The 26,732-nt window shown below is 39.8% G+C and overlaps 1 pseudogene; it reads left to right on the top strand.

Moving 5' to 3' along the window:
• LOC140845744 (relaxin receptor 2-like) lies at positions 1-26,034 on the top strand (annotated as a pseudogene).
• Positions 26,035-26,732: the final 698 nt, after the last annotated feature.

The raw sequence follows: 26,732 nt of genomic DNA, 5'->3' as shown, positions 1-26,732 counted from the left end.
TAGTATAGCCTGGTCATTCTCTCTGCCGAACACACACACATACACACAAACACAAACACATCCACACAAAGTGACTGTCCCATGGAGTGACTTGGCCTGGTTTCTCCACAGATTCTTCACACCTTTATATGCCATTATTTCCATAATTATGTAAGTTTCTTCAGAGTAAATTCTGAAACCTTCTTCTTTCTTCTGAATGCTTCATATAGCTGGATCTAAGTTTTTCTCAACTTTACAGCTTCTCCACAACTTGTATGACCTACTTTAACTTCCTAGCCAGGAAAAACAAGAACCAAAATGACAGGGTATCTGACTTTTTATTTTAATAAGGCGCAATGGTGTCTATTGTAAAAACCTGCAACTTCACACAGCTCTAAGAGGTTTGAAAATGGGAAAAGAACTGAACTGAATTTAAATTAACAGTATTTATTGAGGAAGTTCTTTGTGCCATTCAATTAAATCAAATTGCCTCAATTATACCCATTCAAGTTTAAAGATTATACCATAGAGATACACGCAATTATAGTAACATTTTTCATTGAGGAAAACTTAATCTTACTTTACTAGATACTTTTATGATATTTAAATTTTTCTGTGGCTTCTTTCTAATCACTTATTATATGCCTATGAAATAACCCCTGGAAGCTAGAACGGAGATGAACACCACATCAGTCTATATTTGACTAGGAAAGGATTCTGACTTGTTTTTATCATAGGGCTGAGTTAGTCCTTTTAACAAGACATAAATGTCATATACATTCAATGCAAAGAGAACAACATCAGTTCTTAGAGACAAAGTCATAATTAAAGCAAAGTATTTTTGCCCTAGTGAAATCTCACTCTTTTTGCCCCTAGTTCTAGACCAGTTTCCACAGCGCTGTGACTGCAAAGAAACTGAGCTGGAATGCATGGATGCTGGCTTAAAGTTCGTGCCCCTGACTTCCAGCAATGCCACATTACTGTGAGTAGATGTCAAATCCTCATGCTATTTGCCCCTAAAGTCATATGAAAGCCATGTAACCTGATCCAATGTGTCTTTGTTCTGTTTTATGCTACTTGTATATTGGCAAAATAACAGCACCTGCTTTTAAGACCACCAGCCATCAGAGAATTCCAGTCCTTCTCCAGGGAAAAAAACGTATTCAACACTCTATGTTGAATTAGCCAGGTTATGCTTTAGTTCACAGATGTCCGGAGTTCTTATTTTTAATTGCTTTCTGATGTATGAATTATTAGGAAAATGCTGGATCTGTACAACTAAAAAGAAAACTCAAAAAGGAAGAATACTCACATAGTTGATCTCATTTTTAATGGTGGCCAAGACTGCAGAGATATAAGAGCTATGAAACTAGCTATGTCATCATCCTGTGAGCTTTTCTGTGCTGTGAAAAAAAACCTTTTGAGAGCCTCAGGAATTTCAGACATGTCATAATTTGGGCATGCGTGAGTTGGTTAGGATTTGTGGACTTTTTGGTTTTGTTAAGTAGAGTAAAAAAGTTAAATCACTGTAGACATTCCAGACTATTAACTAGCTGACTAGACTTGTCAAATGTTTGCAAACTGCTTTAATTGTGCTTCCTAAGCTTTTTTTTCTGCCATGATAAAGTTTTAAGTTACTTTGTTTTTTTCAAGTGTGTGTTAAGTAGCTTGGAACATCACCAGATATTTTCTTCTCAAGCACAGTTTCTAAGGAAGAGTTTGGTTGGTCATAACAACCATAACGAAGTCTGCTTTACATGTTATTTTAGGTCTCTTAAGAAAAAAAATTCAGTCTTCCAGATAAAGTTTAATCAAATACACAGAACTTAAAAAGATGTAAGTAGCTATTAATAGTGTTTTTTAGGGGGAAATCCTTGTGATGTTTTGTTTAAGATATTTTTGATCCTAAAGTAAAATGAAATACAATGTTGATTACCTTTATCATTAAATTAATTTTTCTAAATATAGTGAAGATTAGAAAAGAAAGCATTGAAAAGTAGTACCTTTACATTTCATAACATAGCTGAGCTAATTTTGATTTAAACTACTTTTATAGAGTTAAGAGTTGAGAACAGGCATTTTAATAAGAAAACACATAGTTAAATGCATTTCTCCAAGATATTTGGAAAATGACATTGCAGATTCAGAGACATTAGATGCACTTTTTAACTTCAACGAAAAATATTAGCATAGGCAAGAATGATCAGAACATTTGAAACACATGACAGGCTACAGCCTGTCACCCAATATGAACAAAAACACAATCTGAGTGAAATCAGGGATAAGAGTATATCGAGGAAATAAAATGTTAATAAATTGGTTGCAGTCAGCAGTGAAAAAATGGTAATCAGTAATGAACAAAGTGTCAAAATGTTGCCAATATCATCCTAGAAAGCAAGCCAGGGTCAGAGGTATATGACCTATAGACAGCCTCTATGGGTGGACAGGGATGGACTGTAATTGACACAATTTACATAACTGTGTCTTGATAGAGAGTCGTTGCTTTGATTGCCAGCTCACCAAACAACTTTATGATAACTACATTAACTTTCCAAATTACTCATACTAACATATTTGGGAAACATTCTTATTTGTGGAATAAGATAGTTCCCATTTGAGTAAAGAAAATGAGATTATTCAAACTTTTATGAATTTGACTACTGTGTATCAGTCCCTCTATGCCCAGTCACTCTGGGTTAATGGAGAGATCAAGTTTCTATACTTGCCAAGATGGTCATTAGAGTAGACTTAAAAATTAGCCAAGTTATGCTGTAAGGCCCCTTGGCAGGGCCATCAGCTTATTTTATCCATCAACTTTTGACACAGAGGAAGAGTTTTTAGAAATGTGGAATATGTCAAAACCAGGAATGAAAAAAGTCTGATCCTTTGCTGATACTGGAAAAACATGTTTGGTTTCAGATCCCACCGACAGCTGCGTGCTCTTCATGAATCCAGGTCCAGAATCCCCAGTACAAGAAAGGGAGTCATTGACGTAGGTCCATTAGTGAGGTAGAATTTTATGTGAACATAGATAACCATGCCTGGGTTTGACTATAGCCTGTGTGAATTTCATCTGCAGTCAGGACCTTCTTCTCCATCCTGGAAATGTGGTCACACTGTCATTGTCACACAGGAGTAGCTGTGCATTAGCTCTGGGTTTCCAGATTCCTCTAGAGAACGCAGTGCTTTTAATCTTACTGGGAATTCTTAGGATCACCACATACTCATTCTGTGAATCAATATTGTCCTTGCACTGCCTCACTTACGCTCAAGGGAGGACAAAAAAGAGCACTAGCAGAAAAAAGGGACAAGATTCACAGTTTAGAGCACCTGTTGAAATTCTATTACCTGGAGTCATAGAAGTTTTATGAATCTCTAATTAAATCTTTTCATTATTCATGAGGTAATTAAAGTCTGCAATGGTTAAATGAGTTACCTAAGATCCAGAACTAGTTAGTGGAAAAGCTAGAATTAGAGCCTGTCTTCGGATGCCTAATGCAGCATTTATTTCACAATAACCAGAAACATAGAGATGGAAAGAAATTGTTCTAGCATCTAATTGAATCTTCTAACAACACATACTGCTCTTCAACACACAGACCACCCCCCACTTGTGTACATGTTTTTCCTTCTAATTTGGGGAAAACCATCTTTTGGGGGGGCAGAAGGATCAATTGAGGATCAAGCAAAGGAGCATTAAAATTAGACTTCTCAGGCCAAGTGCTTTCCCAGACCTCTGACCCAAAGCCTTGTGCTACGTCTATATTTATCTCTCATAGTATCTGCTATTCCACTCAATGGAAGAATATGGAATCACTAATTTCGCTAATTCAGGCCCCAGTTTTTCCTAGTTAAAAAGAGTAGGGATTAACCTTAACTGCCTAAATCAGATGGAAACTTCTCCATAAAAATATTTAATTCTGCTTTGAGGGAACTTAGGTACCACATCATAACCGGAGTATCATCCAGCAAGGGTTCTCCTGATGCAAGGTGCTATTTGATGATTTCTAGGCAATTTCATTCTCCTAGAGCCTCAGAGAAAGAGACTAGGAGACTGTCATCAATGAATATTCACTAAGTGTCTATGCCATGCAAGGTGCAATGCCTTATATTCATATGTCAATTTTTAAAGTTTACAAAGGGTTCCAAGATTTGGAATTCTTATCTGATCTTCAAAATCCGCAAGGTGAGGCAGAAATCATGAAGGTCCCTTTCAGGATGAGGAAACATACTCGGGAAAGAGAGGTTGTTTGCCTGGAGTCAGCCAGCTGATGAATAGCAGAGCTTGGCCTCAAAGCCAGACCTCCGATCATGATCCTTTGGAAGCTTATCCACACGGTCCAGTCTCAGAATATTGTTAACCATCAAGGAAAATGTCCAGGAACCAAACTCTGCTTTGAGAATGACTCAAGTTCTTCACAAGTGTTACTAGAAGCTCCCGCTCATAAGCCAACCCTTCCTTCGGTCGCTCCCCTCAAGCAGCTCCTGCCACTCTTCTCCAACCCCTGGGCTCAGCCCAGCCCGGGTATCTCCTGTCCTAAAACACTACCTTTTCTTCCAAATTCTGCATTACAACAGCTCAAGTAACCAAGGTAGCAAAACTCCACCTACTCACTATCCTCCCAGCACTTTGTCATCTGAAAATAAGATGACCCATCTTTACCTAAGATCTGGTGTAAAATACCAGAGAGGATGTGGCCAAGTCACCTTTCCAGGGCCTGTTATCATCATCCTTCAGACAATAAGTATTGTCTTCTGTTTCATCCATAAACACATCATGAAAACACATGATCAGTGTCTGGTTGACATTATACTGAGCATTTCTATTAATCAGTCTTTCAGAGGAGAAGTTCAGGAGGATCTGACATGCCCTGTTCTCTCCCTCTTTGAGGCGCTCACAGAGCGGTGTCCTATGAGCCTGCTCTATGATCTCTCCTTAAACAAATGTCAAGCTCATCCAGCCGTAGCTTGTGAAATCTACTTTTTCCATTTTTGAAAAATGAAAACTATGCTTTCCATCTTTAATTTTCCAGCTGATCTTCTCCTTTCTAGATTCCTCAGTAATTGGTCATGATTCTGTGTTTTCATTTTTGGTGTTTCTCAATTTCTAGGAGAAACTGCCCAAGCCAGAGGCCTTTAACTCATTTTGATGAATGTACTCTACCATCTGGGCTTGAACTGCCCTGACCCTGTATTCTCTCTATTCATTGCCATCCTGAGATTATCTCTTGGACTGAGATGACAGGAATAATGTAGGAGTTGAGCATTTATATTTATATATTATTTCATCATATTATAAAACAGTTTCCATACACTAGGCTTGGGCATTTCCTTAACATTTTCTTATTTATAAAGTATAACTAGAAATATATTTCCATTTCCCACAGTATTCTTTACTCTCTTGATTTTGAACATGACTTAGATCATTATTTGGACTACGATTCCATTTTTATGAACCCTTCCCACTAAACCTTGAATTTTGAAGAACTACCCCCACTGACCACCTCCTTCTGAGTTGGATGGTCCTAGTTTTCTCCCAGTACCATGTACCACCACCCCTCAATGTTGCATATGTCAAACACACATGAGGATCAATGATTATTTGTTGAAGGAATGATGTGTACAACTAACCCACAGGACTAAAGCAAAAGTGGGGAGCATCTTCAGCAGGGAGAATGAAAAACATAATCAGAAACCCTCAAAGGATATTGTGACAAGAGAGAAAAGGACAGTTTTATAAGAGAAAAGGATTCCCATAGGAAACAATGAAACATATGCTGGAGAAATCATTGAATCATAATTGTAGGACCTTTAAATTCCTGGCTAAAGAATTTCAGTTTGATTCTGTTTGACCAAGGAAAAGGCCTACCCAAAGGGGTGCTTTAGATTGTATTGAACCAATAAACTTAATATTCATTTTTAAGTTGTATTGGGATAGATCCTAGGAGGTCACCAAATTTAATATTTAATGCTAAGTAACTCTCTGGCCTGGAATGCTGTAAATATTCACTGTGGAATAGAGGCCATTTAGGCATCCAGAAAAACAAATTCCTAAATCAAAATGAAATTCTAGTTGCCAGATGGGTAACTCTTGTTCAACTTATCTGAATGCTTTTACTACTGATCAGCTTATTCATTTTAATAATCTTGTACTATATCTAGCCTTTCTAACATTGCATGGAGGGGAGCAATTTCAGATGACCTTTCAGAGAAATAAAATCTAATTCAGGAGATTGACTATAATAGTTTATCACTGCTACCATGGAAACCAACAGCAATTTTCCTCCTCATTGTAATATAAACCTTACATAAACCAGGAATTCCTTCTCAAACTGGGTTCTTATTCAATGCAATTATTGGCAGCAAAATGTAATTCAAGTCTGCCTGACTCATGAATGCAAAATGTTGGATTAAAAAATAGCCTATAAACACACATGTCATTACAGCATTTATTTGCTCTAGTTTCAGGTACATAAATTCCTGGCATTTCTGCTTGAAAATCCCTGACAGCTGAAACAGCAGGAATTCATGAACTAGTAAGTTATTCTTAGAAAAGCCATTTCATGTAAAGTATATTAAATGGGCTCCTATCTCAGCTCTGTATAAAAAGAGGACACCATTGCCAAATTGTCATGTTTCCGAATTTCCCCTTATATTCACCTAGCTACTATTCCACAAAGAAGAAAGCAGGTGCTAGGGGATCAAGTGAAAATGCAGCAGCCTAAGTCTGAGACAAGATATCTGGGACTCCAGTTCTCAACAGGGTGCCAGCAAGCTGACTAAATAGAAGACTGGAGGCTTTATTATTGTAGGCATTGGAATCTTAACTCACGGTCAGGAAGGCAGTTAGGCTGTACACGTCAGATGAGTCATGCAGATCAAATGCACAAGGTCAAATTCAGAACTCACGATTACATGCATCCCTTCAGTACTGACAACATGTGGGTAAAATGTGCATGGAGCTTTTGAATTACTTACCCTGAATAAAATGTAAACAGCACTAGATAGGTAGTACATTTTATATTTAGGAGGAACTTCAATATACCTTTCTTATAATATATGCTTTTCCCTTTTTCACATGGTGTTGTAACATAATTTATCATATTAACTTTCATTACATCACTGCAAGGGCTTTGAAAATGCTGAAACGGATACTGATCTATATGGGTTTATTTTATTCATAGTAGAACTTTAAACCAAAGGCAGAATTTATGTTGCAATGGGAAGCGTCTTCTCACAGACACCGTCCAGAGACTGTGGGTTTGGAATGAATGGCACAAGGTCTTCTGGGATTCCGGTCTACTTTGTAGGAGAGAAATTGATGCTTTCTGAACTGCTATGGATGTATTGCAGGTGCTCTGTAGTACCGATCTTTCCACGTGGCAGTACACAGATAAAATGACAATATTTGTTCAACATTTAGGGTAAAAAAAATGGGTTTGCTGGTAACTGGAGCCTCGTCTCCTCTTTACCTAGCTGTCTATGGGGCTGAGGGCTTCAATATCCTAGCATACCTGGTAGAACATTCATGACTCAAAGGCTGGGAAGTTTTGCTAGGAAATAATTGTGGCATAACAAAATTCACAGGTGGCTGAATGAGCATATGTTTCAGCATAGATTTGCAGTGAAGTAACGTAACAAGTAAATGTTACATATTATATATAGCAGGAGCCAAACCAAATAAAAAAAGAGAAAGGAAAGTCATTCAAAGGACTATGTGCCATTAGTTACTATTATTAGTGATATTATTTCCTGTCCTGAAAGGTCTTTAGAAAATATGAATTCAGGGCTAACCTCCCATTGTATAATGAGCACAGGAAATGGAAATTATTTACTTAGATTGCTTCCAACAGTGCTATTATTGAATCAATACTATATTGCTAAATTGCTTCAGAGGTTAAACAAGGCATGACCCTGTGTATACTAGCCCCAGTTCAACTACTGATGCTACTTGGGACCTCGCCAGCTGGCTTTGTGCTTCTCACTCTGTATCTCAAAATAGAAATGATTAAGACTTGCCCTCTCCCTTTTGGGGAGTTAATGAGGAGTTCAGGGTGGAACTCTGAGCAGAGAGAGCAAGACAGCTCAGCAGTGAGAGGCTGGCCAGTCTCACGTGGTGTGAGACTCCAGCAAGTCAGAACAAGAAGGCCCCCAGACTTCCGGTTTGTGGCAACAGGACTAGTTCCCTCCACCAACACATCGCACTGGAGTTCCATGGTCCAAATCATGCATGCCTGAGTCTCACTGGAGGGATGGTAGGGGGACAGCATGCATTGGCTGGGTTCAACATGAGAATAGGGTTTGGGAGTTTATAAACCAGTTTCACAAATTGTCTTAAGGTAAAGAAAGTGGAGAGCCCACCCAACAGCCTACTAAGTACAAAAACCGTAATCACATGGCATTTGTCTTATTACTACCAGATTCCTGCAGCATAACTGTATTAGACACGTATCCAGGAAAGCATATTTTGGATTACATAATATGCAAATATTCTGAGTAACTTCTTTATAGTTATATTATGAGTACAATTTTCAGTATAGATTAAAGGGTAGAATGGTATATTTAAAAGGGATGATTTGACTATAAAGAAACAGGAGGAAAAGGTTATCACAAAGTACTTAGATTAGTTATTACCCTGAAGGAATTATTAAAAGATTCCTAGTTTTACCATAAGGTGGATGCAAACGTTCTCCTTAACCTTATCTTCTCAAGTGAGGCTTATTTCCACAATTCTTGAGCATTTTATTTTTTCTAACCCTTGCTAACTTACCTATGTACTTTCTTAAAATGCTAGACTTTTAAGGATATGACCCAAAAGGACAAAAGCAAAAATCGCCCCACATATTTATTACAGTCATACTCTAACATACTGTAATATTCCACACACTATTCTGAGGCACTTTCCAGGACTGGCCCTGGGATTGCAAACACTAGGCTTGGGGACATCTGTATTTCTTGGTTGTGTTTTGATTTTTCCTCTTCTGCTCAGCCGGCAGAGTGCTTTCAGAAACAGATGTCCATACTTCATAATCATCATGAGAAGCTCATATTCTAATTATATGTGAAAGACAAACAGTATAGACTTTGCCTAATTAACTCACCCATGCTGTTTGTAGGTATCTCAGCCACAACTGCATTACAGCTCTCAGACCTGGAGTATTCAAAGACTTGCATCAGCTCACTTGGCTGTAAGTATGCTAGCTCTTTCTTCCTCCACAAAGGATCCTGGTCTTAATTCCATTTGTGTATCTTGTTTTTCTGATTGTCATACAATCTGGAGCACTTTACCCAAGCAATTCAGATAATGGCATGCCGAATGAAAGTTGTGTGTGAGGAAACTGGCACCATGCTTTTCCAGGGGGCCTTCTGAGCCCAGCAGTAAGCTTGCTTGGCCCATCCATCTGGTGTTTACCCACAGCAGGTTTTCTCAATCTCAACTCTATTGGTATTTGGGGCCAGATAATTCTTTGACTGGAGTGTGGGGAAAATATGTCCTGTGTATTTTAAGGTGGTCAGCAGCATCTGTGGTCTCTCTACCCCACCAGATGCCAGCAGCTCTCGCTTCCAGAGTTGTGACAACCCACAGTATCTCCAGACATTTCCAATGCCCCTGGGGGAATGCCATCTGTTGAGAACCACTCACCAGAAAAGTAAGCCAGTTCAGGACTTTTGTGATTTCCAGAGCATTCATAGAAAAGTCTGAAAATATGATAGCTCCTGGCGTTTCACCACTTTCCAGCCTGAGCCTGCAGCTCCAGCCTAGATACCTGTTTGTTTCCATCAGTTGCAGGGCTCTCTGTATTTGCCCAGTTTCCATAGGTTGGCCTGGTCTAGGGGGCAAAGCCAGGACATCAGCTTCATGCAGATCCTTGGATATGCCCTGGCCCCGTGCTTAATGTTCCAGGCAATGCTCTTAGTCTTCTTAGACCTCTTTTTTCTCATCTGTAAACTGTAGTCCTAATTCCTTTTGAAGAGTCCTGTTGTGAGGATTAAATCACAATGCACATATGAAGTGCCACATGCAGAGCCCCTGGCATATAGTAGGTGCTCATGTTAACTCCCTCTCTGAATCCTACATCAGGAATTCTGAGAGGAAGATGAAATGGTACCTAGCTTCAAAGGGAAAGGGAAGGAAGGCAAATTTCCCCTTCATCTAATATTTTCTAGGAAAACACCATATATAGTTAAAAACCAGTGATTTGAATATTTAAATATTTTCAGTCTTTCATCTTCAAAGGCCTTCATGAGTTTGTACAGACCTTACAATCACATGAACGTCATGAGACCGCTGAACCATTTGTGATTTCCTGAGCCTTTGTCCATTCATTCTTCATTTGGTCAGTCAGTAGGTCTAAGCATTTATGGAGCCCGTACTCAGTCAGTCAATCAGTGCAGCTTGTGCCAGACCCAAGTATCCAGAGGTGAAGGGTATGACCTGGGTCTTTAAGTCCAGTGGGAGGTGGAAGCAGGAAGAGGAAGCAAGCAGCATAGACCTGACAAGTGCTGGCATGGGGCTTGTAGGGATTTGGAGCAAAGGACAGCTCCAACCATGGGGAGCCGGAAACGCTCTTGAGGGAGAGAAGGGTGCCGAGTGTGGAAGGGCAGCAAGATCAAGGGCAGGTGCTGGGGGAAGCAGGATCGTCATAGGCCTTTTATGTTTTTCTGCTTTCATTCCACAAATGTCTCTGATGCTGGACGTGTTTGTGATGTGTTTTGTCAGAATTCTAGACGACAATCCAATTGCCAGAATTTCACAGCGGTTGTTTACAGGATTGAAGTCCTTATTTTTCCTGTAAGTATTCCTCTACATTTCGATACATCTGTCTATAAATTGCAAGGACACCAAACACTAGCTTACGCACAGGGCTTTAACAAAATCAAATTAAAATTTGTATTACTCAAAACCTTTCCTGTCTTTCCAGCCACAATATTACTGTTGCTACTTCCTGGCCGTATCTCCAGGTATATTTTGAGTCTACCAGTTGATTTCTTTTTTAATTTCCTTTAGTCCTCAGGCATGTTTTTATCTGCAGTTTTTGACCAAAGATACTATTCATGTTTATCTCCTGACTACATATAAGTCTGTTAGAATCTCCCGCGGGGTCAGCTCCAACTACATTTTTAACAGAGTAAAATGTGCCTGTGCCCAGCAAGTCACTGAAAATCCTAAAATCTTCATCCTACAGAGCTTTTCTCATAATTACATTTTCCGTGCTTATTAATACACTGGAATGATTTATCAGCAGGGTTTTATTATGTTCCTTTACAGTTGATCATATAGCGCATTATTTTTCCATTTGTCCAAAGGAGCCACAATATCATAAATTAATCATGCCGCTTAACATGCTGATGAGCTGTTTTCTCTCCCCAAATGCCTCCTATTCTCACTTCTTAGATTTAATGCAGTTTCCAATGCAGCACTTTAATATTAGAAATGATTAGCGTTTCCCTTAAAAAGAAAGTTTGGATGTACGATGCTGGAAATGATTGTAAATTTGAAATTCACAAGGAAAATTACCTTGGACTTCAAAGTTATTACCCAATATATACTTTTGATTCATTTCATAAAATTAAAGTGTATATTTATTCCTAGGTTGCAGATTGTACTTTTCCATTTGTGGTTTCTGTGACGTCTGCTCCCTTACCGACACCATATCCATGTCTAGAGGCCATTCTGAAGAGGCAGTTACATTTATATTCTTCATCCTACTTTATCGATTTTAGCATGCACATTTTCAATTTGTGGAAACAGTAAAAATGCTGTTTGCAAAGTGGCAGGTCACTGTGTTTCTAATGTCTTATTTGTGTTCAGGTCTATGGTTAATAACCACTTGGAAGCCCTTCCAAAGGAGATGTGCACCCAAATGCCTCACCTCAACTGGATGTGAGTATGCATTTAGGGGTTAATTTGCTATTTGACTGGATTAAGGAAAGTAATCCTGAAGTTAATTCATGATTACCGAAAAAGCCCATCCATGATCTTCTTTCCAAACCCCAAATCCCATTGTTACTTCCTGGTTTAAATCTTTGGAGAATTCCCACGGCTGTCAGGGTAAAGTTCAAACTTCCCCCGAAGCACTCAGGACCTCTCATTTTCTATCCCACCCCCCATCTAGTCTCTTTCCCTGCCCCCCTCATGTGCCACCAATCCACAGCTCCCCTGATCAATTTCCTGAGCACATACTGTTCCTTCACTTTGAACAGTCTTGCTCAGTTATTCCTTTGATTAACTCCAACATTTCCTTCAAAAGTCCACTTAAGCATCACTCCAGGAAGCCACCCCGGACATACCAACCAATTTCCGTGGCAGCCTCCATGTTCCCGTTACACCGTGAACAGACTTCCAGCAAGCCACCCATTGTCTACACCACACCCCTATCTCACAGTACTATCAGCATAGATTCGTTCATTTACTTGTTTACCCTGTACGGTTCTGTAAATTCTGAGGGCAGAAACCTATATTGTGATTTTATATCCTGATATTGACACCATGATCAACACATAAGTGCTCAACAAATCCTTTTTAAATGAATGTGCTAAACCATTTCTATTCCTTGTTAGCTTTTAACCAATATGTCATTAAAGCATTTATGTAAGTCTTGCTTATGTAAAGTTTCCCCACCACTACCTGCCGTTCCCTGTCATGTTCACCTTCTCAGTCTCCTGAGACAGGCAATACTGTCACAGCCAGTGACTCCCTGCCCTGTGACATGTGACTGTACTGTCCCCTCCGCTCATTGCCAAATCAGGGTACCTATAAGATGATACCTTGTATTTATTTACTGATTATTTTTTGTATTTATTTATACACCTGCCACCAAAAGGCTTTTAAGTCAATAGAGGTCTCCTGTGAGTGTGCCACTCTCTTAACACTTGTGGGACATAAAAACATTTTTCCCATTTAACGAGATTCAGACTTTTAAGAGGCTACAGTGCTTATTATTTTAATCCATATTTTGACAGTGAAAAAAATATTGAGCTCCTACAAGACCTCCTAAATGGCTTTAAAATAGGGTTTCAAGGGAAATGACAAATGGATTGGTGGTTTCAGTATGAACTTGAGTAAGGTTCAAAGGCATCAAAATAGCTACTATCATATGTAAGGAAGACTGTCCAAGACTAACTATAAATACAAGTTGGCAGAAAAGTCAACGCTCTCGTTCTGAGGCCCTGCAGGAAGCGGCAATGCAGCAGTGTAGCCGAGGGCGTTCCCAGGGTACGTGTGCCGCCCCTGTTTTAAGGAGCCATCGGCACAGTGTCATCTCTCCACCAGGGCTTCTCCAGCATCAGCGTGCATCGCACAGAAGGCGAGCACTTGTTAGCATGGATGGTTGGACCTCAGTCCTATGGTTTAAGATCCAGGGTCTAAGGTGGAGCCCAGAATCTTCATTTCTAATAAGTTTCCGGGGGTGGAGGTACTCCACAGCCACCCTGGGAGCAGCACTGCGCTCAGCAACAGCGTCCCTGGCCCCCCACAGAGAGAGCCCTGGTTTTCCACCTCGCAGGTTGGGACACGCATCCTGACTCTGCAATTCAGTATTTGGAAGGCACCTTTGGCCTGAATTTCCCCTTCAGCAAAATAGAGACAAAAATATCCTCCTGATGTTGGGGGGAAATGAGGGAGGTAACAGTCTATGATGCCAAGGTCAGTGTTTACATTCAGACAGACCTGGATAAGGAGGTCAGTCCCACCACTTATCAGCTATGTGACAGGAAGGAAAGTGCACTTCCAAGCCTCAAATTCCTCTTATGTTAAAAGGGGGGTAATGATACCAGCTTAGGGGGAGTGCTGTGTTAGGCCCTCAGAACAGCACCTGGTACCATCAAAGCCCAATGCATTATAGTTACTGCTATTATTGTGGCGATATTATAGTAATTAATAGCATGGTATTCAGCACAGAGAAACACTCTGTAAAATGATGGGCTGTTCTTTCCCTCAATTTTATTAAGTTCTAATATTAATCGGAAGGGAAAAGGAGGCATAATGTTCATTAAACCAGCCCCACAATAATTAGGAGGAAGACATAAAACTTGGAATGAAGTAAAAATAAAGCTCAGAGCTATTATATCAACAAAGGTGCCTCTAGATATATGATTTGTGCAAAAACATTAAAAATGTTTTTCCTCCACACTTTCTAGGGATTTGGAAGGCAATGGAATAAAATACCTTATGAATTCCACCTTTCTGTCATGCAGTTCACTCACTGTGCTGTAAGTATACAATGGAATTCAGCAAATGAGGAGAAGACCAAAGGATTTGGAAATCACATGAAAATATTGACAAGGAATTTTAAAGTTGTGTTCTGTGTACAGCCTTGGTCTGACACTGCAGTATCAGAAAATGAATACATGGGTTTTGATCCTGATGGTGGGGCTGAGCCTTATGCTCATCCGCCCACCATTTAAGTCTCCAGCGGCTCTCCTTTTATCTGAGGGCAATCATCATTTCTGTGCATCCTCTCCGATGAACTGGTACCCAGCCCATCATCACCAAGGAAATGGGATAATGTGTGTGAAAGTGGTAAGCTAATCGACAATTAGTTGTCACTGCCAATCACACTGATCACTTGATGTCTCTCTCTCTTTCTAAAGAAGAAAGCCATAATTTTATTCTAAAAGGAAGACTGTCTAATGTATTCTGATTGGCCAAAGGTTCTGATTGGTGATTCTGATTACTGATTATGTTTCTGTGGAGTCAGGAAGGCGGAAAGATCAGTTAACGGGCAACTTTTGCACTGGTAAGCTTAGAAAGTGAAGAATTTTGCCTTTGTTTTAGCCTTAGTTGTCCACATGTAGTAAGCACTTGGTAGTTTGTTGGCTGGGTGGATGGTTGGAAATGAAAAATAAGAGTATATCCATTCCTAGTGGTTTAACCCCTCTTCTCCAACAAAGGAAGAGATAAGGCTACTTCCAGGGTGTGTATTTATTAATGAGATTTCAGATTAGCATATTTAATGAGGAAAGAAGCTATCCCACTTAGGAGATGCAGAATTTATTTTTTTTTCTCATGGATAACGAGAAAGAACACTGAAACCAAACAAATTACATTGACAGCTTCTATTTTTTTTGATAGCTCCATGTAGCTTTTGCATCACTTTCATACTCATCATCTTATGTGTTAACACCTCTGTAAGGCAGTTAGCTGCTGACCCTGTCCTTTTGCTGTTATGCTTGGAGGAGTACATTTCTAGACAAAGGAAATGTAAAAACACCATCCCCCCACCACATTTAAAATTTGTCTGTGGGCCCAGAATCTGCTATGTGGTTGGTTCGAGCATTGCTTTTTCTGATCTTTTCCTAAGGAACATTCCTTAAGCAAGGATTGTCTCACAGCCTCTCTGAAAACTATTAACAATGTCCAGACTTGACATTACACCTGGGAATATTAGGAAAGAAACACTTTCTAAGGTAATGAGAATACAAACAAGATGCCACTTTATAGACCACACCCAGCACCCCCAATTAGTTATGGCAGCAGTTCCTGGACATCCGGGTATCCTCTGTGAGAAACTCCTGCCTGTGCTCGACCACTGAACATGCCTCACTTCAGGACTTCAAAGGAGGCTCATTAAGTTACACCCAGATCAATGGCAGCTCCCAGTGAGAGCGGGTGGTTATGCCAGACACAAATACCAGGGCTGACTCTCACCATGTCTTGCAGGTTTCTGCCTAGAAATCAAATTGATTTGTTCCAGAGATGACATTTGCCTCATTAAAAAATTTAGGAAAACTGTAAGTAGCACTGTCTACCAGGAGAGTCTGATTGCTTCTTCATAGATTATAAACTTAAATGACTCAGTGAGACTGCCTTTCCACTAGCAGCAATCAAAATCCTGCAGAATACCAGATATTCAAAATCAATTAAGAAAACCAACATTATCCTAACACCAAAAGCAAATGGAAATTGGACAGTGGGCTTAATATGGATTTAACCTACTCAAATTTCCCTATTTTCTTTGGGTTATTTCATATATATGTGTGTGTGTGTGTGTGTGTGTGTTTGGGATAAATGAGTTTTCCATAGCTCCTTAAACTCAGGGATCATCATGTCTAATGGCTGGAATATAGTTAACTCTCAATAAATGTTTGCTGAATGAATAAGTGACTGACTGACATAATATGAATTATAATGGAACAAAGGAATGAAGACACTTATTGCCTCTAGGGTACATGAAAAAAATAAAATATCCAGCATGAAGAGTAGTAGTAGGTTCACTGAAAAATATTCAGAGAGCTTGTGTAATTTTTTCTGTCCAAATATATGTTTGTAGGTTTGAGCCTTGTAAAAAGCATCTGGCTTGCTATTAATTCATTGCTACTAATGCAATTATGTATCACTGGAAGTTAAAATTAAGTCTGTTACATTACAAATCATAGGAATTAAGGTAGAGAAATCATTCTCTTGATCTAAATCCTAAAAATGGAAAATAATTTCTAAATTAATCTCTCCCCCATTCTGTATGCCTTGTACTGACATCCAGAAAGTGCTGGGGGAAAAAATAACTTGGTAAGAGAATTTGAAAACTAATTCCCAAATAATTAAGATAACTCAATCTAATAAGTAAGTATCATAAGTCAAACCCACAAATATTTAGGGGTACCTACTTTGTGCAAGACAGTGTATTAGAACTGAAAATGTTATCATGCGATGGCAAAAAATTACAGACAGCTCCCTCAGAAGAGCTCACTCATTCCTCACAGGGACACTTGAATTCGGGTTACATGGGTGGAGGGATTTCAAGACACCCCTCCCAGAGAGCAATAAGTACACTTAGGTGAGGCCACTAAAGCTTGTTCCCCACAAAAGTGTCCTTGATTTTCAACTTGACTTTTCAATAGACACTTCAACGTGTTCTAGGTACACAAGATCACCATCCTCTTGCTCTGCTGGCACGCTCTCTCCACCTGCATACCTGTGGCTTTCCTTCTGCACACGACCCAGGTGTGCTCCTCACATCTGGAGCATCAGATCAGAATTCCCAGAATTCCCAGGATGTCTCCACTGGGATGTCAAAGCAGCACCTCAGAAGTAATTTGTACATGACCCTTACCCCACTGCCAGCTTCTTCCCCCGGACTTGCTGTCCTAGTGCTATCAGCATCCTTCCTAGCAGCCGGCTGGAAGGCAACTCCGTCTCCCTCCACCTGTCTCTACTCCTCATACCCTAGCTGGCCGCAAGCCCTGCCTGTGCCCCATTGAAGGCCCAGCAGGTCCCCCCTGGGCCAGGGCCAGAGACTCCGGCCTGGTCTCTCTCCTTTATCTCTATGACTTTTCAGGCTTCTGAAAGAATCATCATCCCACAGTCAGAACATGAGACGTATGCCCCCGTGCTGTTTAATGTCCTCGCTCCTTGGTGCCTGCTGTTGAGCAAAGTCTTTGACGCAGTTCTTGAATGTTAATGTTCAGAAGAACCACACGGGATATGGGCTTTACATTGCAGGTTACCAGGCTCCCTTCCAGAGATTCTCGCCTAATGCTTCTGGAGTGGGCACTGTGAACATGCTCTTTGCCAGCACCCTCCCTGATCCTGACACCTAGACATACTATGGGAAACCCTGCTTCAGAATGTACCCTTGGCCTTCCCATTTTGTCTCCATATCTTCCCATACATTTCCCCCTCTACCCACGTTGGACCATTTGGTGACTCCTGCAGATGTCCTGAATTACCAATGTCTGTTTCTCTGACCCTGCTTAACCCTCACCTGAACGATCCTCTTCTTTTATTCCACCCATAAAAATCACTAAGCTTTGACCAAACACTTCCTAATTTCCCAGGCCCACTTTGATGACTTCTTCCTTGGTGTTTATCTGTACTTCTGTAATAGCACTTGATTCCATCCTAGCTTTATAATATAGTTGCTTACCCTAGTTCTAAGCTCCCTCTATGAAAGACCTAAGTCCTAGTTATTTGTAACTCCCACATATCAGCAGCTCCAAAAAACAGGATCTGTTCTTTGACTCTTAGGAAACTTTACATCTGTTTCAGTCTTAACATCTTCTCTGACTCAGAGGGATATTTTGGACCCCTAAAGATCCCTGATTCCTTCTGGGTCTTAAGACATCTCTTTTCCACATTCTGTAGAAATACTTCCCTATAATTCTTTCCAGATTGGACAGTCCTATTATATTCAGTTCTAAATTCTCAGTTTCCTGTGAAAAATAGTACCATATTAAAATAAGTTAAAAATGTGTGAATTTATTCATTCAAGGTTATCTGGACAGATACTGTGTGGCCAATACTATCTTAGTTGGAATGAGAAATAAGTTGAAGATGAAGGTCTTAACTTCAGAAAGCTTACAGTATAGTTGGATAAACAAGATATCATCATACATGAACCAAGCAGAATCACAGAAACAATGGAGAAATCAAAGTGTACATAGGGTACATAAAACAGAGGAAATAAATCAAATTGAAGCCAGTTTAGGAATGTGCTGGAGAAGGGCTGAGGGTAAATTCCAGGCAGGAACTGGATGAGCAAAGTATCACATCTGAGAATGATGGAGAACCACACCCATTTGGCTAGTTGGGAAACCAGTTATCAGGTTGGTTAAAGTGGAGCATATTTTTTGTTATGTCAAATGGGATGATGATAATTATGAAGAGTAATAAGTATGTCATTTATTTCCAATGTAATTGCCTCTTTCACTGTCACCCACAGGGACCTGTCTAGCAATATGATAATGGAGCTACCACCCCACATTTTTGAAAACCTGATGCTTCTACAAAAATTGTAAGTTTTTCCTACTCTCATCAGATTGAAATGGCAACATCTTGATCTTTGAAATAATAATGTTCTCATGCTTCTTTCTTCCTCCTTCTAATTCCTAAAGGAATCTGTCATCCAATCCTCTTCTTTTATATCTCCATAAGAACCAGTTTGAAAACCTTGAACAACTCCAGTCTCTGTAAGTGAAATTTAATAGGATGTTGATTATCATTTGAGTGGATGTACTTAGACCCAAATTTATGTTTAAGTGGGTATATTTAATATACATGAAGGCTTCTGACTTGAGCCTGCATCCTCAGGCAGTTGCAAATACTGTTGTTACCATAAAACATGTATTCAAAGATGTTACCATGGAGTATGTACTGAATCTTTTTTTTTAACCATTCAAATTATGTGAAGACCCTTTCTGCTTTTGAAGCTAGATATAATTCCTTCCTGAAAACTGGTTCATATGCAAGAGTCTCATCTTAAAGTTTCCCAAAGAATTGAATTTTCAATAGTGTTGCTACCAAACAGTTGGAAAAGAACAAATTAAGATTCACCTGTGTTTTCCTTTTCCCTTTTGCTAAAACTGTTCACTTGATATTGATCTACAGAGCATGCTTTTTACTCTTCTATCAGTAAAGGAAAAAACTATCCCACAAATAGGAACTTTCAGACAATTCATGTTGTGTAGTGTTTTAGAATTTCAAACATGTTTGGCTTCAGTGCCAAGAATTCTGCCAGTCATCATCCGAGCTTCATGATTCCTTTCCCACGAACAGCCCTTGTTAGCTGAGGCTTACTTGTTTGTTTCCGCACAGAAATATGTTGTTTCTACTACATGACCCGATCTCAGCCTAATGTCTGACTTCATTTCATCCCAAAGACCCATCTTTAATACCATACTTTTTTATTCTTGATAAATCATTTTCTATTGGAAAATACTGCAAGATTTAGGTTCTCTCTCAAAGATATTAGGGAGCATCTGCTGATGGAAAAGACTGGGTTCCTGCTCTCAAGAAGTTAGAATAAAAAATCAAAAAATATAAATGACACATTGTTTTTAAATATGAAAACAGACCCCAGGATGCAGGCTGAGTGACTCTTCCCTACACTCAGCACACACTGAATTCTGAGGCCGAGATGCCATGTCACCACATCAGGCCATTCTACAAGTCGGAGTAGCGATGACCTACTCCACACTTAAACAATGTTTCTCCTTTCTTTATTGTCTTGTTCCTTTTTTCCTAAAGACTCACACGTTGACTTCGCAGACATTTATTGGCCACCCGCTTATTCATAGCACTGTTTGGCACCCAGGAGACAGTGGTTTCTGCAGTTTTGGAAATTATGAGCTTGTAATCACATAATCTCATGGTCCATTGTAAAGCTAACAGTGGTGACAAGTCTAGGAGAAAGCTGGGGAACAGAAGAGAGAAGGGGGGATCCTTTCAAATGGACTGACCCTCTGATGATTCAGTGGTATAATTTCTCCCCTAAATTTCATCCCTGACTGCCAAAGAACAGGGCAGTTCCTCTCTGAAGTACACAGTGGGCAAAGGAAAACTCAGAGCCATGCCAAGAAATCCTTATTTGGATTAGCCAAAAAGAAAGTAATTGAGAATCAAACATCTTTCCAAATAAACCCTAAAGGGGTAAGGCTCTGCCTTTTTAGATTTTTCTCTCTCCACCTGTGTTTGCTGAGAACATGGCAGGCTCCCTTAATTCATGCTGTCCTAGGGTCTTCAAAGCATCCATATTGGAAGAAGCTTCTGGATAAGTGAGGAGCATAGGGGTTCTTCTTACAGCCCTCTGAGAGTCACTGATGGGGCCTGCAGGAGTGAAAGGAATTACCCTTCCCACTGTTGTCTTAAGAACAATTATCCTGAATCGAAGCTGCTCATACTGCTTCCCTGGTGTTCCCTCTAAAGACACATAGGCCTGTCATGAAATTATAATGTGATTAAATCCACATTCTCACAAAACTTGCTTCAGTGATATTCTTTGGTTGGAAATATCAGCTCCTGTCTGAGACCCTAAATGCACATGGTTTATAAAATGAAACCACAAGGCCAATTTCATAATCACACAAATCACATCTGCCATGTTTAAATTAAAGGAACAAGTGCATTCTATTACAATGTCATTCTGCACAGTAAGGGATACATCAGCTTGGAACTACAGGGGGCATAAAGAGAAATGGCAATTTTCTAAGAGACTACCTGTAAAATTTTCAAATCCTGATATGAATTGGTAACATGAGATTTTTAAAAATGGCATTTCTGATATGAGACAGAATGTAATTGCTAAAAAGTTCAGCCCTAAAAACATGCAACCTATTGTGCATATTTTCCAGAGACCTGGAAGGGATAGAGATTCCAAATATAAATACACAAATGTTTCAGCCCATGAAGAATCTTTCTCACATGTATGTATGCATGAAAAAATGGAGAAGAAAGTATGATGCAATGTTACCTGTGTTTTAGTGTAAACTGTCTAATGTATCACTGCAATGTGTTTTTATGCAAGAAAAGTCTTTTTATTGAGAACTTTTTAATTTTGTCACCTTTGGTCCCTGTTCAAATAGAGTTCAATATTGTGATGTGCTGACACGAATGACAGTTCTCTCTGGAAACACGCTGTTTATTCAATTGAGGCCCACTAAGAGATCAGGGTACCAGAGTGCCACATATTACATGAGATGAAGTCACTGGCTAAATGGTACTCAGGAGGCATGGAATCATTAATTCACCTCACATGAATGAGCAGTCGGCTGCTCTATGGTTTGTGTCCCTAGGAAGAAAGGTGCTATAATAAATTTCAGGTGTTACTGTTACTAAGTGCACTGCAAAATTGAGGTAATTAATCTTTATCATAGTTTTTGATAAGTCACTTTACTAGATTTAGCTAAAGTGCACTATGGAAGTTGTGTTAATATATGTGCTTATGACATGATCATTTCTTTATCAACTGCATAATCTATGTGTTCATAATCTCAAAAGTTAACCCTTGTTATCCACAACAATAGGGAGGATTCTGATCTAAGATTACAAGTTGGGTGCAGCCAGTGGATAAAATGGTTGGTGCCAAGGTGCTCTTTTGGGAGAACATTTTGTTTATATCTGTGCAGCAGGTGGATTGCTACAAGACAAGCATTTGATGTACACTACGTGGTTTTCACCATACCTCTTTCTGTGGCACCAGAAGATAAATAGTTAAGGAAGGTGTCATGTCCTTGTTGCACTCAGAATGTGAGGTTTTAAAATAGAGAAATGCAGCCTCTTCAGAATTTGATGGAGAAGCTACTGCTTTAACATGTAAACTTGAGGATGAGGTCAAGAAGGACCAATGATTGGCAGAAAATGTGTCAGTTGGTTACATCTTCCAACCAGCACCATAGCCACAGTGGGAGGAGAGGTTGTGTCTCTGAGAGATGCTGGCTGGCTCTCTCTGAACATAGTGGACACAGTGGAACCCTGAAAGAACCAGGAGGCTCCAGGGAAGAGGAAAGCAAAAGAATTATATGTCAAATGCATTTAACTGCACAAATGATATCAGGACTCTAGACAGGAAGTTACTTAAGGTCAGGGATTGTCTCCTGGTTCTCTACCTGACATGCGCAGAACCAAATTACCCATCATTCCTTTGTTCACCTAAGTATTTGCTGAGTACTAAGGACTTCTCAGGGGTCAGGATATGTGCTGGATCTGAGAACATGGGGCTGAACAGGAGACATGAGTGGCTGCCCCATGGAGTTGCCATTCAGAGTAAAGAAGTCAATGCTCAAAAAGTTCATAAATTCGGTGAGGAAAAGTAAAGCAAGACGAAGGGGTATCAGAGAGACGTGACATTTGAGCTGACCTGGACGGAGGGAGGAGGCGGCCCTGCCCATATCTGGGGGAAGAACCTTCCAGGCAGAAGGAGCAGCCCAAGAGCTGCTCTGGGCAGGGGATGAGCCTGGCCTGCTTGAGAATTAGACGGTCAGCATGTCTGGGAGTAGAGAGTGAGGAAGGGAGGCAGTGAGGCCTCAGAGGCCAGTCCCGCCAGGGCCAGATAAAGCTTTGTCTAACTTTCTGGTCCAGAAACTGAATGGGGAGATGACAGAAAAAAAGATGGAGAGAAATGAACTTGAAAACATGGTGAAAAAAAATTCATAGAATGAGTTTTATGGGAGAAAATCCTAAACACAGATATTTGGGGACCATCAATAAACCAAATGACCTCCCAGTTCAAACACCTCGAGACTGCGCACACCTACGTCATAAATACAGTGATCACACGTAAACCTACCTTTCCCTCTAGACATTATTTTAAGTCCTTCCAGGCCCTGATCAGAAATCTGTGTTTAAGGCCGCTGCTTCTCCTCCCAGCTCCAATGAGACTGAATTTACCTAGTGGCAGAGACCCTCCCTTCCTGCCCATGTCAGGGAAAAGGAGGCCCGGCTTAAGTGAGTCTATTTAAAACTAAGTGCAATGCAGGAATGCTCCTAATGAGTTACTCTGGGTCCCTTACACCCCGAACACAAGAGCCTGACTGTTGGTAAAGATGAATTTAGCAGTAGCAATCTCCTTTTCATAAAACCCTAGAGAAGAGTCCAATATGATGTGGGGGAAAATACAGGGTCCCAGACACTTCCAATCTCATGTCCTCCCCTGACTCGCCTCCGACAAGACACCAAATTCATTTGTCTTTTCGGTTCTTCATTTTTAAAACGAGAACATTACCCAGGGTAGAGTAGTATTGAATAAAGAGCTCTATAGTTACATTATCACTACAAAACAAATACAAACAGACCTAGTGAAGTCACACACCTAACGGAGCTCATGGGATTGCAGCTGCTCATTGTGTCATTGCATGTAAAGTGACTCTTTTTTTCCCTTTCCCTTTAGTTATTTTAAAAACTTTCGATACTGCTCCTATGCTCCCCATGTTTGAATATGTATACCCTTGACTGACAGCATTTCTTCATTTGAGGACCTCTTGGCTAACAGTATCCTCAGAATATTTGTCTGGGTTATAGCTTTCATAACCTGCCTTGGGAATCTTTTTATCTTTGGCATGAGATCTATCATTAAAGCTGAAAATACGACTCACGCTATGTCCATCAAAATCCTTTGTTGTAAGTATGTTTTCTATCTTCTGTGAGCTGTGACTAGACATATATTGGCCTTCAGCAATGGCATTAATGTGAATTATATATGCCGGGCAATTCATTTTTCTAAGTATGAAGGCACTGTTCCCTTGGGCCACTCTGTTCTATATTGCATAGGTTTGCAGTGATCAAGCACCCACCCCTTGCAGTTATGTCTTAGAAATGGGGTCACGAGGAACCGATGAGTCAAGGATGGATGTAGAGGACAGGTCATGGGTCATAAAACTAAGCTTTGTTTAACCTTCAATTATAATAGCACCAATGCTCCTCAAGCCCAGAAAATATTTCCCTTGATTAACTGTGTAATACATATCTACTGTTTAAAAACTAACTCCCCTCACAAAATTATACTCCCGCCACCACCACTGTTCTTTAAAATGATCAAACAAAGATCCGAGGTGGTACTTTAAAAACATTACATTTATTTGAAGTCCATTGCTTTCCAGGTAGAGTTGTAGGTGTTTATGTACGTCTATTTAATACAGGATGAAAGATGTAGATCTAGGTGGGAGCACCAGAGATTCAGGGCAACCACACACTCCGTACTGGTCCCCCAACAGGTGCAGACTGCCTGATGGGCGTCTATCTGTTCTTCATTGGCTTTTCCCGTATGAAATACCGTGGGCAGTATCAGAAGTACACGCTGCTGTGGATGGAGAGCTTGCAGTGCCGCCTCATGGGGTTCCTGGCCTTGTTGTCCACCAATGTCTCCGTGCTCTTGCTGACCTACTTTACTCTGGAGAAGTTCCTGGCCATTGTCTTTCCCTTCAGTAACCTTCGTCCTGGAAAACGGCAGACCTCGGTCATCCTCTTGGGCATCTGGATCGTGGGGTTTTTAATAGCGGTGATTCCCTTTTGGAATGAGGATTATTTTGGAAACTTTTATGGAAAAAATGGAGTCTGTTTCCCCCTTTATTATGACCAAACAGAAGACGTCGGGAGCAAAGGATATTCTCTGGGCATTTTCCTAGGTAAATTACATTTTTTCATTTCCTGGACAAATGAATTGCTGTAGAAATAGCAGAAAGTTCAGCAAAGGCATGTTTGTCTATCTCAGAAAGTACACAAGACTGTGTGCGTTCCTAAAGAAAAGTTCTTGCTGCATATGTATAGAAATGTTTATTAAACTTGTTATTATAGAGATTCAGTAGGGGAAACAAAAACACTGTCTGGATCTCTGGCTGATCTTGCACTATCTCTAAGACCCTTTGCTTTTCACGTAGTGACTATGAGCTGAAGGAATTCTATTTTAGTGCCTTGTCCTGTAACCCTACCAAGTTATTCGAACTCATATTCTGTTTTACAACCTAGAATGAATTAAATGAGTAATAATGATGAAATTATGGAAACTCACTAGCAGGAGATTACCTATATGAAACACCAACAAGATTTATTATCTTGGTGAGTGTAGTTCTAAACTCAGCAATGTAAGAGTGATCAAGGTTTTCTTAATTTCTCCTAATTTTTTAGAAAAGAAGCCCCCACCTTCTCTGTAACAGATGAATGAGAAGATCAGGCATTTAATGTTAAAAAAAACACATTTCTGATTACTGTTTCAATTTCTTTGCTCGTAATTGGTTTGTTTAACTTTTGTGTTTCTTCCTTGGTCAGTCTTGGAAGGTTGTATTTTTCTAGGAAGTTGTCCATTTCTTCTAGGTTTTCCAGCTTGTTGGCATATAGGTTTTCATAGTAGTCTTTAATAATTCTTTGTATTTCTGTGGAGTCTGTCATGATTTTTGCATTCTCATTTTTGATTAGGTTGATTTGTGTTGATTCTCTTTTTCTCTTAAGAAGTTGGGCTAGAGGCTTATCTATTTTGTTTATTTTCTCGAAGAACCAGCTCTTGGTTTCGTTGATTTTTGCTATTGTTTTATTTTTCTCAATTTTGTTTATTTCTTCTCTGATCTTTATTATATCCCTCCTTCTGCTGACTTTAGGCCTCATTTGTTCTTCTTTTTCCAGTTTTGATAATTGTGATGTTAGACTATTCATTTGGGATTGTTCTTCCTTCTTCAAGTGTGCCTGGATTGCTATATACTTTCCTCTTAAGACTGCTTTCGCTGTGTCCCACAGAAGTTGGGGCTTAGTGTTGTTGTTGTCATTTGTTTCTATATATTCCTTGATCTCTATTTTGATTTGTTCATTGATCCATTGATTATTTAGTAGCATGTTGTTAAGCCTCCATGTGTTTGTGAGCCTTTTTGTTTTCTTTGTAAAATTTATTTCTACTTTTATACCTTTGTGGTCTGAAAAATTGGTTGGTAGAATTTCAATATTTTGGAATTTACTGAGGCTCTTTTTGTGGCCAAGTATGTGGTCTATTCTGGAGAATGTTCCATGTGCACTTGAGAAGAATGTATATCCTGTTGCTTTTGGATGTAGAGTTCAATAGATGTCTATTAGGTCCATCTGTTCTAGTGTGTTGTTCAGTGCCTGTGCGTCCTTACTTATTTCCTGCCCGGTGGATCTATCCTTTGGGGTGAGTGGTGTGTTGAAGTCTCCTACAATGAATGCATTGCAGTCTATTTCCCTCTGTAGTTCTGTTAGTATTTGCTTCACATATGCTGGTGCTCCTGTATTGGGTGAATATATATTTAGAATGGTTATATCCTCTTGTTGGACTGAGCCCTTTATCATTATGTAGTATCCTTCTTTATCTCTTGTTACTTTCTTTGTTTTGAAGTCTATTTTGTCTGATATTAGTACTGCAACCCCTGCTTTCTTCTCACTGTTGTTTGCCTGAAATATGTTTTTCCATCCCTTGACTTTTTGTCTATGCTTATCTTTGGGTTTAAGGTGAGTTTCTTGTAAGCAGCATATAGATGGGTCTTGCTTTTTTATCCATTCTATTACTCTATGTCTTTTGATTGGTGCATTAAGTCCATTTACA

The sequence above is a fragment of the Manis javanica genome, chromosome 1, assembly GCF_040802235.1.
Source record: "Manis javanica isolate MJ-LG chromosome 1, MJ_LKY, whole genome shotgun sequence".
Taxonomy (NCBI): Eukaryota; Metazoa; Chordata; class Mammalia; order Pholidota; family Manidae; genus Manis; species Manis javanica.
The sequence above is the reverse complement of the archived record's forward strand: the minus strand, read 5'-3'. Positions and strand labels throughout refer to the sequence as shown.